The sequence below is a fragment of the Scomber scombrus genome, chromosome 8 (genome assembly GCF_963691925.1).
Source record: "Scomber scombrus chromosome 8, fScoSco1.1, whole genome shotgun sequence".
Classification (NCBI taxonomy): Eukaryota; Metazoa; Chordata; class Actinopteri; order Scombriformes; family Scombridae; genus Scomber; species Scomber scombrus.
The window spans coordinates 27,329,281-27,342,884 of record NC_084977.1 but is presented as its reverse complement, the minus strand read 5'-3'; positions in this window follow the sequence as shown (position 1 = coordinate 27,342,884).

Sequence of the window (13,604 nt, the reverse complement as noted above, 5' to 3'; positions counted from 1 at the left end):
CTGGCTGCAGGGGCTTGAGACGAAGCCTCATGTGTGCTATTCAGCGTTTAGCCTTGAGCTTAGGATGCCACTGGTAAGTGCTGTGCTGAGAAAAAAACCCATATAAACCCACAAATTGTCATGATTGGCGCACATAGGAGCAGATGTTTGAATAGATATCCAGTACAACTCTTTGATTTCTCTATCAGTGATAGTGGAGATTTGTGTCCATGGCTGGGGAGGGATGCTTTTTCCTTTTACAGCGTTCAGTCAAATTAACCTTGAAACTAAGAGCTCCTGTAACAGCACTCATTTCAGAAGTGGTGTGGGAAACTTTTGTCACTTTTAGGGTCTTTACAAATTATAAGGCTTTAGGTTTTTTCACCAATTTGGATTTAAATCAGAGTTGTCAGGTGGTGACCTACAACAAACCACGTAACGTTCAATTTCAAACCACTGAATGATATTTAGACAATAGCTTTATGTTCATACCAAAAAATGGTGTCATACAAATACTCCACTTACATACACATGAGTGGTGTTTTAGGGTACATTCACATTTCAAGCCTTAATGTTAAAATCCGATTTTCCTGATTTAAATTCAAACTTTTCATGTTGATGGTCATTCATGTTTGTAAGTGACATGTATCTGGCTGTGGAATGAACATCGCTGTCCTAAATTGCCACACAAGCACTAATTTAACTAAAATGTTTACAAGCATAACAAAAATAACTTGTGTAATATGTGCAACAACACATAGATGACATGACTGTGCTAGCATTTGACTAAACAAATGGCTTGAGTAGAAGCTTTTCCATAAATGTCCAACAAATTTGAAACTTCCTAATCTTTCCCTTGTACCCCATGTTTACTTTTACCAGACTGTAAAGTGCTCACACTGAATGATGAAGACAATATCTGCATTACATAAAGATCTAGGACCACAGATGCTAGTGATCCAGATAAAAGACCCCAAAAAGTCTGTAGATACTGTCTGTAAATTTACTGAAGCAAACTTCATGAAACATCAGTGGCACTCATAGACTCTGTCCATGGTGCTGAACATCAGACAGATATCCAGGAAAACACAGAAAACATATTTAAGTTATGTGTGTTATTAAATGTGAACTTTAAGCTCTCTGCCCTTCATCACAAGATAAATCTGACAATTTCAGCCTGTTTCTTTGGAAATACTGAAACACCATCTGACTCTCTGTAGTTTCATTTGAATGACTTTGTTAATTTTCTATTAGTTAATAGATATTATTTTGATCCGAAAACAGGCAGCTTCATTGATTTCCCCATCGACAGGCTTGAAATGGTTACCACAGGAGTGTTCATAAAATTCCCTTTTACAACATAAACATATATCTACCACATTAAACGTGGCGCTGTTTCACTAATTTGAAAATACATCAGTGAACATTTGTCATTAAAGGTCACACTACAGAAATGTAACAACTATTATGTCATATCGAAAATAATTTATTATTCTGATTTAAACAATTATGATACTTTTAGGGCTTTCCTTGTATTTAGGGGGTCCACAAGGAAGGAATGAGGTCCAGGCTTTTGACCCTGGTGGGAAATGAGTCCAGATCTGTCCAGCACGTAAAAATTACACTCTATTCTGGATTTTATCAAACAAAGAATGTGATGAAAAGACAGGAAATAGAAGTATCTCACATTTATTAAAAGCTTTAATTCAGAAATGAGAGTTAATGAGCTTATACAAAGAACATATGGAGCCTGTTATGTCTTCCAGCATTGCGGGGTTAAAGCTTGTTTATGTAAAGTCAAATCAGCTTCTTCTATACATCAAACCTATAAAAGGTCTTGTCCTTGGTAATCACCACTTTCACATACAGTGTGTATAATTTTACATCACCTTTCATTTAGTGCAGCGTTTTTTAATAGTATAGACATTATTCTCAGCATTGACTGAACATTCATATAAATGATGAGATGATGCTCATGTCAGGCTCATGTTTTCTTTGACATGCTTTGGAAAAAATGTAGATAGTAGCAGAGCAGCATATTTCTGTTTACTGCCTCCTGCTCCTGGTTATGGGCGAGCGTTTGTTTGTTTGTGAGCGCATGTGTTCGTCGTGTGTGTATATGTGTGTGTGTGTGTATCAGCAGTGTGCTATCAGTGCCCCCTGCAGTAAAACCAAGGGGGAATAAAGAGATGAGGGAGCAAGAGAGACACCGCAGAGGAAAGATAGCAAGAGAGGGGAGAACAAGAGGATCGTTTTCATTATCTCCAGCACACAGAGGAACTTAATCACACTCATACAACAGAGAGGTCTTATAGCCAAAGACCGGATCCCGTCTGCAGAGGTATCTGTAATATACAAACCACGCTGCACCCTGGATATTTATAACACACTCACACAAAGAACCGAGTCCAATTTTATTTATTTATTTTTTTAAATTTGGTAACAGGTAAAGTACTTTATGTGTGGTTAATACAAACAAATATATGCAGTTTGCAGCACAGATGTTGCACATAACCTGAAAACAGATGAGCTTTGATATAGAGCCTTTAGATCAGTAGCAGAACTACAGTGTTGAATTGATAGCATGAAGATTAAATGGAAAAAATTAAAGTAATTTATATCTTCTTAAAAAATGTTTTTTTTTAAAAAATTAGTTATCAGCTTTGTTGTTAAGGCGTCTTCTCTGACATAGATACAGAAAATCAGCATGTAAAAACTGTAATTCGTGTGATTCTGTTATTACATGTTTTATTTATTTATTTAATAACCCAGTGATACCTCCTTATAGATTCATTCTTCAAACAAAGGTCTAATGTTGTCCAGTCTTCCTCCAGACACAGTAGATCCAACATCTAATGCTGCTTTTAGTTTGGGTGTCAGTGAAGAGTTTTAGTCACATGAAGGTCTGAATACTGTTTTTAGAGCCTTTTTCTACATGAAGAAGAACATAATCATACAGGAAACACATGAAAATAATCACATTTCATGATGTTGAATGACTAACAATTAAAAATAAACACAAGAAAACCATCAACACAACATAAACTCAATTTAATTTATTTTAGTAATGTTTTCACACAAATTCTGAAATACATTTTTCTTGAATATTGGTGAATATAAGTAGAGGTTTACCTGGAGGAGATGATTCCAAGCTGTGAGCATATCTGATTACAGTAGGTGTACATTTGTGTTAACAGTGCAGTGCAGATATTTAAAAGTTTGTCACATGATTTAATGCATTTGATTTCAGAGCAGGACTTTACAAACCTGCAGCCAGCTGAAGTCCTTTTCTTGTGTGTGTGTGCGTGTGTGTGTGTGTGTGTGTGTGTGTGTCCACGAGGTAAAAGTCGCTACTCTCTAATCCATAATGCTGCATGGCTTCACAAACCAAAATATCAGACTGTATGTCGATGTGTGTGTATAATGTGAAAATGAATAAGACCATCCCATTGAGTTTTTGTTTAATTCATTCACCTTATGCTCCTTAATTTAAACTGCACTCATTAGCATTATTTCTTCCTCTCATCACTATTTGAGAGTAATTTTAGCTCATAAACTCTCTTCAACAGCAAAATTCATTCAACAACATGCAATGATTTATTTCTTATACACTTAGCACAGAATTCATTTTCATAATAATCATATCAAATCATTCCTATTTTTGTCTCCCCAGTTGCCAATATACATTAACTATCTATTTTAATTTTACATTTTAAAAAATCTGACAGTTTTATTTACTCACCGTTTATTTTATTTTACCCATTCTACATCCATCCTTTCTTTTGAACAGTAAGAAAGGTTTGGAGCTGATTTTTATTCTAGGTTTCTCTGTGGCTCTGTGGGGTTATTTTGCCTTGAAGAGGTTCTCCTCCTCCCTGTCTTGTCCTGATATAGAAGCAGCCATGGCTCCAATAGATGGCATCACAGCACTAGACTTCACTCATCCTCTCCTCCTCTCCTCCTATCCTCTCTCTGCTCTGCAGTGCTGTGCTGTGGTGAGATGCTGCTCATGAGGCTCGAGCCAAGCTGGGATGTGGATCGCATTAATAAACTAAAACAATCATTTCTTTAGTATCAAATCACAAGAAATATTCAGGCTTTTTCTTCTTAATAAGTTAAATCTTTAAAATATGTCAATTTGAAGTTGGAGAAATTGTGATTTGAGATACTAAATATAGATAAATTGATTGAGATTCAGATTTGTACCCTTGTTATTTATAGTGAGGGAAAATATAGAAAACATTCTGCTCTGCTTTCGTGGACATAAGATCCTCTTCTAAAAAGGTGATTTCAGAGCAGAAATGACACATTTTATAGAAGAATTTTATATATTTAATGTTAATATTTCTCACAATTATTCCTCCTGAATTAAATACATTTTAACTTTTACACAAATCTTTAAAATGGGAATTTTACTGAATTTACTGCTCATATTTCACAAATAAAATAGTGAAAATAATTTGATATGACATGAAAAAATAACGTATGTCCCTGCTAATTTGATTTTTATTATGAAGTGGCCTGTGGAAGCCAGTCAGTCCTGTAACTCAATGTGATCCACTATACAGTTGACAGTTATGACTCAGGATTATAACCTGTGTGTCTGTGTGTGTGTGTCACCACGCCATGTCTCTGTAATGTGATTAATCACACTCCATTATACTGCCCTCATTTGTCGCACAATGCACTGTTTTATAGGGGATTAACACAGGTTTTTATTGGCTTGTGCAATAAATCAACATCAGCACCTCGTCGCCTCACGTAAAATAATATTATTTGGCCGACGTGAAACAGGATTTCTGTCATTTTGGCTTCGGAGCAGCCACCCTTAAATCTGTCGCTCTCGCTTTCAACTGAAGATATGTGTGTTTCAGTTGACTGTAATGTGTTTTTGTGTGCGCGAATCCCCTGCTGGTCTGTTTCGTGCAGACACTCCAGACAGGAGAAAAGATAGTCAGCCCCGGATAATGGAGCATTTTTCTACAGCAAATGTATAAAAGGGGGCTCCTGAAATGACAAATGATTGTGGCCTAAAACAGGCAGAGAGCGAGGAGAAGAGAGAGAGAAAAAAAAAATGTATTCATTAGAAATTACATGTGGATGGCAAGGAGCGCCGTGTTGGCTTTCAGTGCGGCTAAATGTCGTGATGTGAATTTGTGTTTGGTGCATAAATAGAGAGAATGCAAGGGAACTTACACTGGAAGAAAAAAACAAACATAAGCAAACATCAATTTCTCCTCTCGAACTCACACACACACAGACCTTCAAAAACCCTCCGATTTCTGAAAGACAGCAATTCTTATTTTCTTTTGTGCATAACAACATCCTGTTTTGATACTTACTATAATATACACTAATTGTTTTAAATATTTGTATATGTTGGAAAAAATTATTAACATGTGAAATATGTATAATTTTGTAATGTATTATTATAGCCTTTTATTATTTCTTATACCTGAAATACTTTATGGATACTATTTTAAATATGTTTTCTATATTAGAAGCTATTTAATACTACAGAGAGACAAAAATGTATGTCAAGACATATTTTCATTTGAAATAATAACAACAGTCGTCTTTTGTATGCCTTTTATTTCCTTCTGTGATTTCGGTATCACATGGCAGCCCTGTAAAATAAAAAAAGAAAAAAGAAAAGGTGAAAAGCTCCTTGCTGGATTTTGTCTTTTTTCCTCAGATAGAGGTATCATATCAAAACGAGAGCCGCTCCATTTAATGTCCTTTAATGTCATTTAAATCTCTAACTGTTGTGCACAGACTGATAATCTTCCTCTTTGTGATCTGCGGACTAATGAGACCCTTCCTCTCTCCCTCTCTGTGGCGAAGTCTCCATCCTAATTTCTTAATGCTGAAACACAAAGACTTGGCTGCAGTGTGGCCTCAGCGGAGATCCGCACTGACCATAATTTGATTGAATCAAGGGGGGGGAAAAAAAGAGAGTGAGAGAGAGAGAGAGAAAGTGGGAGGTGTGGAGGGGTGGGAAAAATACAGACAGGGGAGAAATAGCGGTGGTGCCAAGCATTTTTAAGGCAGTATTGATGAAAGGCTATCATTTTAGCCAATTAAAGGGATGCAGGGAGGGAGAGAGGTTTGATTTTACACTGTCGCATGCCATCTTCTCTTTGCTTGCGCACCTTCAGCGATGTCACATCCCTGATTAGCACAGAGTGGAAAATCTGGAATAATGTGTAATACCAGACGAGAGGAGGGAGACCTTTAGAGGCGAGTGTTGAGAGCAGTGTCAGTGTCTGCTATCCTGCTAACATCGCCGCTCAGCCTAAAGGTTAAAGCACGGCCTCGGCTGCCAGGCATGAATACAGAAATCTATACACATGTAGCAGCTCTCTCTCTCACAGCGGAGACACCAGATCTTTGTTTTCAAGTCTTTTTCTTTTTTTTTTTTACTGCTGCTATTATGCATTTTTTTTAATAACAGCAAAATATTTCAAATGTGTCACTATTTATTTCTGAATCTCAAACTTTTTCCTGAACTGACACAAATTAGACCACGGACCCCCATCTGATAACATTTTTTGCTTTGAGTTTACATGTTTTATTAGATATAACCATATAGTCACACATTCTTTCATTGTGTTACTTATTGATGGAATTAAAGTGGAAATAAATGATTCTCCTTTTTGCTGGGGAACCCCCTCAACGACACCCTGGAGGTCCCTGGATGCCACTTTGAGATCCACAAGTTTAAGGAGACAAAAAGAACCAAATCACAACTATATCCCACTCAGTCAAACACACAATCATACATTACTATATACGTACTGTACAATACTAACACCCACAAAAGGAAGCGTGTACTAGTGCTGAATTATCATAATTCTTCAGTTCAATAAAACAAAAATCAGTCAGTGTAACTCATGAGATGTGATGCAGTGTTTTAGACTCACTTTAATCTTTAAGTAGGACTATTTTCTAAGTCTCAGGGTCAATCAAATCTGCTATTAGTGTCATTTAGGAGTGATGCTGCCTCTTCTGTTGCAAACAAGTCCTAAAAGTCCCTCAAACCAGTGTAGCCACAGTAGTATCTCTAGAAAGTAATCTATTTCTTTAGTGTGGTTTAATCCTATAATAAGAATTACATGAGAGTTGAGTTGTGCAAACAAAGTGTGACACTGCACAAGCCAGTGTTCAAAGCCTTTATGTTTTTTATGTTTTATCTGTATTTGTTTTACATATAAAATAACACAACTTGTTTGTTTTCAATCAGGCTCTTCTTTTTAAAGTTTTGTCGAGCCATCGTGACAGTTTGTGTAATTGTGTCCTTCTAAAAATACTTAAAAAAAAAAAAAGAAATAAATTGAGAAAAATAGAGTGAGAGAAAAATCAAGCTGTTTTGTTTTTCTGTTCTCTTCATCCCTCCACTTCTTCTGTCCTCTCCATCTCCTTTTTCAAACCATCCATCCTGAGAGGCCTGAGATTTCCGACTTGTCCTTCTTCTTTTTTCCTCCCTCATTCTATCATTAGCAGACCATGATTGCCTCACTGATTATTCCCAAGACACACACACACACACACACAATCTCAAGTTTGACTTTTATACTGTATCATCATTTGCTTTACTTGTTTTAACACTCAGATAGTTTTTATTTTTTATGAATAATCAATTTATTCTATTAACAAGTATTGCCTGTGTAGCATATCTTCTCTATTCCTCTTTGCCATAGAGCTCCATAAATGTCCAAATTCACTCAGAACTGGCAGTGTACTTTATTTTAAATTGATCCCACAAAGACCATATTGCTGCTTAAATACTCTCTATAAAGCGTTAGATGAGTATAAACCTTGACAAATGCATAGTTTTCTCCTCTTTGAGTAATGTGTGCTAAAAGCTGCAGTGGCCAGCTCTAAATAGGAAAAAAAAAGAAGAAGACATTTTTGATACATATTTAAACATTTGGTTTACAGGCAGAGTGCCACAGCTAGAGCAGGGAATAAAAAAAAAAAAAGGTGTCGAGAAATGGATTAATACACAGTTGGCTTTGGTCTTTTAGAAGAAGAAGAGAAAAAAAATAGAGTAACGGCAGCCTCATCCTTTCAAAAGAAGTGACAGGGTTTATTATTTCTGGTGTTGAAGTGACAGCAGGAGAGTCATTTTATAATGATGTTATGTCAACGTTAGATAATTGGATTAAGGCTGAAGCACATCACCAGTTAGGTAAAGTGTATTAAATGATTTCCATCTGCTGGGTGATTTGCCAGAAGACTTATGTAAGAAAACATCTCGCGGAAGCTTCAAACGTGGCCTGTAAACACCCTCATGTATGCTCAACACACACACACACACACACACACACACACACACACACACACACACACACACACACACACACACACACACACACACACACACACACACACACACACACACACACACACACACACACACACACAGGCTACGCTAGTGTGTGCTCATACACATTTGATGTATTACTCACAGATCAAATACAGGCTTCCCACCTACTGCCCTCCCCAGAGAGAGAGAGAGAGAGTGTTTATGTGTGTGTGTGTGTTATTAACCCCAACACCACTGCTGCTTGTCTGCCGGCATTAACCCCATTATCCTCTCCTCTTTTCCCCCCACTCTCCTCTCCTCTTTTCCCCCCACTCTCCTCTCCTCTTTTCCCCTCCCTCCATCTCTTTTTCCAACAGCGGTAATGAAGTTCAATAGGTACAGTTTTCCTCTCCTCTCTCATGTGCTTATTCCTTTCTCATTTTCTCTCTCTCTCCCTCCATCTCTCTACAGTTGGCAGTGGCAGAGGTTAGACAAGCACACTCTCTCTGTCTCTCTCCATCTCTCTCTCCATCCCTCCCTCCCTCCATCCCTCCCTCCTTCCCTCGCCAGGTCCCAGAGGTGCTTTCTGCTTAACGAGGCTGGATATCTGTTTCCTAAAATCAATCGTCTGCCTTAAACGAACATCCCCGACCATCTGCTTCAGGGGCTTACACACACACACACACACACACACACACACACACACACACACACACACACACACACACACACACACACACACACACACACACACACACACACACACACACACACACACACACACAGCTCAAACACACACATTGCTCTGCCTGTGCCTCACTGGAGCTCCAATCCCAATATTTGTTGAGTGTGTGTGATCCAGCAGGCTTCTCGAGGGCCCCAGAGAGCCAATGTCGAGGTTCTCGCGGGGCCCCTCAAACTGCCTGGCCGGGGGCCTCGCACTTGGCCCCTCTCCCTCCCTCCTTTCTCTCCCTCTCTCCCTCTGTCGCTTTTCTGTTTGATTAATCTCTAAATCTGTGTGACACATGGACGAGGCTCTGAGACTCTGCCAGGGAACTCTGTGTGTGTGTGTGTGTGTGTGTGTGTGTGCGTGTGTTTGCAGAAAAAAAGTGAAATGCACAGCTAATCCCTTTAGCAAGCTGTTAGCTGTTGCATTGTGTTTGGGTGGTAACAGTGGCACTAGTAGACCCGACAGTGATAATCTCACATCTCTATAAGACACTCTCACCCGTATTGACCTTTTGACCCTCCGGCTCAGCGATGCTCAAACTTCAAAGGAATGTTTCTATAGATGTAAAATGGGTTTCCCGACATCCTCTAAAAGGTCTCGTGTAGAAACTCACCTTGTTTTGTTGTGATTGTGATATATAGGCTATACAGCACAGACTGCATCTGTAGTGGCTTCATTTAATGTTTCATTGTGTGCTTCTCATGGTGTGTTTATGGCCTGATCTAGACTTTGATGAGCACTATTTCTTTTTCTTATAGGCTTTCTTGTTTTTAAAGATGACAATTTATGCACATTAACACTTTTTTCTGCACTTTTAATCTGGGGCTCGACTGGAATATCTTTGCATGGTTTACATTTAAAAAAATACTCTTATTTATCTTATACTGGCCCTTTATGGACCCCTCTGTCTGAGTTTACTCAAAATATAAACTTCTCACATACATCCATACATGTCTGAACTGTAATCTGAAAATATGTGAGTTTACGACTCAAACAACACGTGGAAAAACCTTAGCAACAACCTTAGCAACCAAGGCTACCGAATGTACGTTGGGTGCGTGATGAGGTGACGTCAGCAAGGTGAAAAAAACAAAAAAACACTGTAAGAGAAGCATTCAGAGCAGATTGAAGTGCAGGAACCAAATCATACGTTTTTGAACTTTGACCACGTGTCCTGTCCAACATCTGACATCGTATCAATATAAAAATGACAGAAAACCAGAAAAAAGTAAAATATGTCACCTTTTAAATAATGATCTGAGACATTTTCATATGAATAAACACCAGCTGGTAGCTTATATGTGATAGTGATAATAATCACAGAGAGGGAAATCATTTCTTGAACGCTTACCATTTTCTCTACAAAACATAAGCTATCTTTGATTTAATTATTTAAGGTCAACTATGTCAGGGGTTCTGTTACTGTAGTGTGTCAAAGGGCAAAATAAAATAAAAAATTGCACACTACTCTGATAAATAGTGAATTTAAATAATAAATCTATATTTTCTTGTGTCTGCACAATGGGTGAAGGTATAATAGTTCTTATATTGCATTGTGTGCTAATGAGGGTCTCCTAAAGGGTGTAATAGCTGATCACTAGACATTTGAACAACACTGCAAAGTTTTTAAAGTGCTATGGTGAATACTGAACAAATATGGACACCGCCTAGGGTATCTGTGAGCGCCTTTTAGGGGTAAAACAGGAAATAATGCAGTTTATTTTACATAAAGCGAGGACAAGGAGAGAAAAAGCTCAGCATTACCCTTTCATCACTAGAGTGTTCATTTTAATGACTGACTGACATCACCTTTGATAGCCTAAACAGCTGTTATTAAACACAACTCAATGACCTTTCTGCTTATTAAGTAAGAAACACAGTGTTATTACAGGTTATTATCAGTGATTTTACAGCTGGTACACTGTTTTAGGAGTCTAAAATAACAAAGTCCTTCAGAAAATGAGGCTGATATTGGCCTTATATTAGAATTACTAGCCAATCAAAGACCTCATATCTACACCATTTCACTATAGGAAGCTCTTAAATTGAAAGGATTCTTGAAATGATATATTCCAGTTGGATATCAATCCAAAAATCTTGGATTAATTTTAAGTGGTCAGTATTTTATGGCATGAAAATGTAGAGATATTGAGATATTGCCTCATCTCAGCAGTGTTAAACAGTCAAGTAAAAATCCTACACCGGTTAAACCCCAGATTCCTCCCCCTCCTCTCTCAACTCAGCTATTGTATTTCTGTATTCCCTCACCCCACCAAGCCCCCCACCCACCACCCGTCCCACCCCTTCCACCCCCCCACCTTCAGTAATTACACCCAAAGTCAAAAGACGGTCCTGTCAATCAAACACTCAACTGTCACTTTCTCTGCTTTGTCTCTCTCATCTCTGTCTGTCTGTCTCTGTCTCTGCTGATTTCAGGCTGGGCTGTCAGAGCAGTGCAGAGCTGTTCTGCATGCATTCAGCTGTGTGAGTGTGTGTGAGTGTGAGTGTGTGTGTGTGTGTGTGTGTCTGTGTGTCTGTGTGAGTGAGTGAGTGTGTGTGTGTGTGCGTGCGTGCTCTGTCCTCGTAGTTCATCTTTTTCTATAGTAAGGCTTTGGATATATTCAAATCTCTGCTTTCATCTTAGCTCTAGGGAGCCATTGTATGTTCTGTGTGTGTATTTGTCTATTTCCCAATCAATAAGTAGAAATTACCTCAATAAATAAGAAATTTTGGATTGACAAAGCAGCACAATTTACTCTTCTCATTGTGTTTTTGCATCTCTATGAGCAAATTAACCCGAGAACACCAGGATTTGAAGATCATTCACACCACTTGCTGACCCGTCTCAGAAGCTATCTTCTCAGTATCAAACACTCACTGCCAATAGGTTTGAAAGGTGGCTCTCAAGCATTTAGGTACAGTTGCTAGATTCAGTTTGGATTCACAGTAGTTACTCCAATGATGACCAAGGATCACTGCATGAAAAAGGTATTAAGAAGTGCATAGAAACGTGGTCACTGTTATTCAGTGTGTAACATTCGCTAAAATCACCTTTGTGTTGCAGTTTTGCCTCTTCACAACTGTGGAGCTCCACAATTTAGTGATTAATTGGCAAAGCAATTGTTACTTAACATATACACCAATAGCAGAGAAGTGGATTAAGCTGTTAGTGTTGGTTTTCAGAAGTTTTTCAGGACATCTTGATGTATTTTTACATGTTTTTTGAGGTGGCAAGATCGTGTTTCACACACAATTGTCACTCACAAATTTAACATAAGTGTGTCTTAAAGTCCTAGAGGGCTCTCACAAGTTTGGCATTTGTTTTAGTGAAAGGTGCCATAATGAACTAAAGAGGAAATAAATGTATGTTGCAAAGTTGATAAAACAGCCTTCCATTGAATCAGATACTCAATAAATGTGTCGTGAGTATCGAAATGAGTATCAAGATTTTAGCCATTTATTGTAACATCGTGGATTTTGGGTTGTGATGCTCTGGAACAAATCTGAACAGGCTTGACACTGATTTGGAAGATGGAAGGAGTTCAATCCTGAAGCTAAATGTTTATGTAGACCACCAATCATGAGAGGTAGATCGTGGACATACATGATTGGAGATTATATAATTATATAAAAGTTAGTTTGTGATTAAGAAAATAGGAAAAAATCTTACATCTTGATGCAAAAATGAAGCTAGCTAGATGTAGTCTGCTTTATAAAGCCACGTCTATGTTTAAGGAAAACACACACACACACACACACACACACACACACACACACACACACACACACACACACACACACACACACAACCACACATGGACACACACACTTCCAGTGAGCGCGGGGCTAATAGGGTTAATTGTCATGTAAAACCATCACTGCAGTCAACTTCACGGCCAATCACTCAAAAATCTCTCTCTCACACACACACAGAGACACACACACACACACACATATTTACACACCCTCTCCCATGGGATCTCTCGCCTTGCCCAGATGGCTTTTTTCCCGGTGGCTGTGCACTCTTGCATGAGTGTGAGTGTTGGTGTGTGTCTGTGTGTGTATGTGTGTGTGAGACCCTGGCAGGCCACAAGGGGCTTTGCGGTGAACAAGGCGCATCTTCTCCGTCTAATTAATTTACTATTATATAGCACCTGTTTCAGGCTAGATAGAGCTGGAGGCACACACACACACACACACACACACACACACACACACACACACACACACACACACACACACACACACACACACACACACACACACACACACACACACACACACACAAGCAACCCGTGAAATGGAGAGGTAAATGAGGGAGGTAGGGCAGAGAGGAGAGGCAGGGATGGACAGATGAGGAAGAAAGAAAAGACACACGGGGAGGCGGGGGGAGTGCGGGCATGAAGCGAGGGACACAAGAAGGGGTGAGGAAAGGACAGAGGGAGAGGAAAGAGGGAGAATGAAAAAGCAGGAGTGAAGGGAGCAGAGGAGGAGGGGGAGGGAGGGAGGGAGGGAGGGAGGGATGAGGGAGACAGTAATAAATGGGTTTTGAACTGATTATATTAAGCCGATCCTTTGATCATGTTT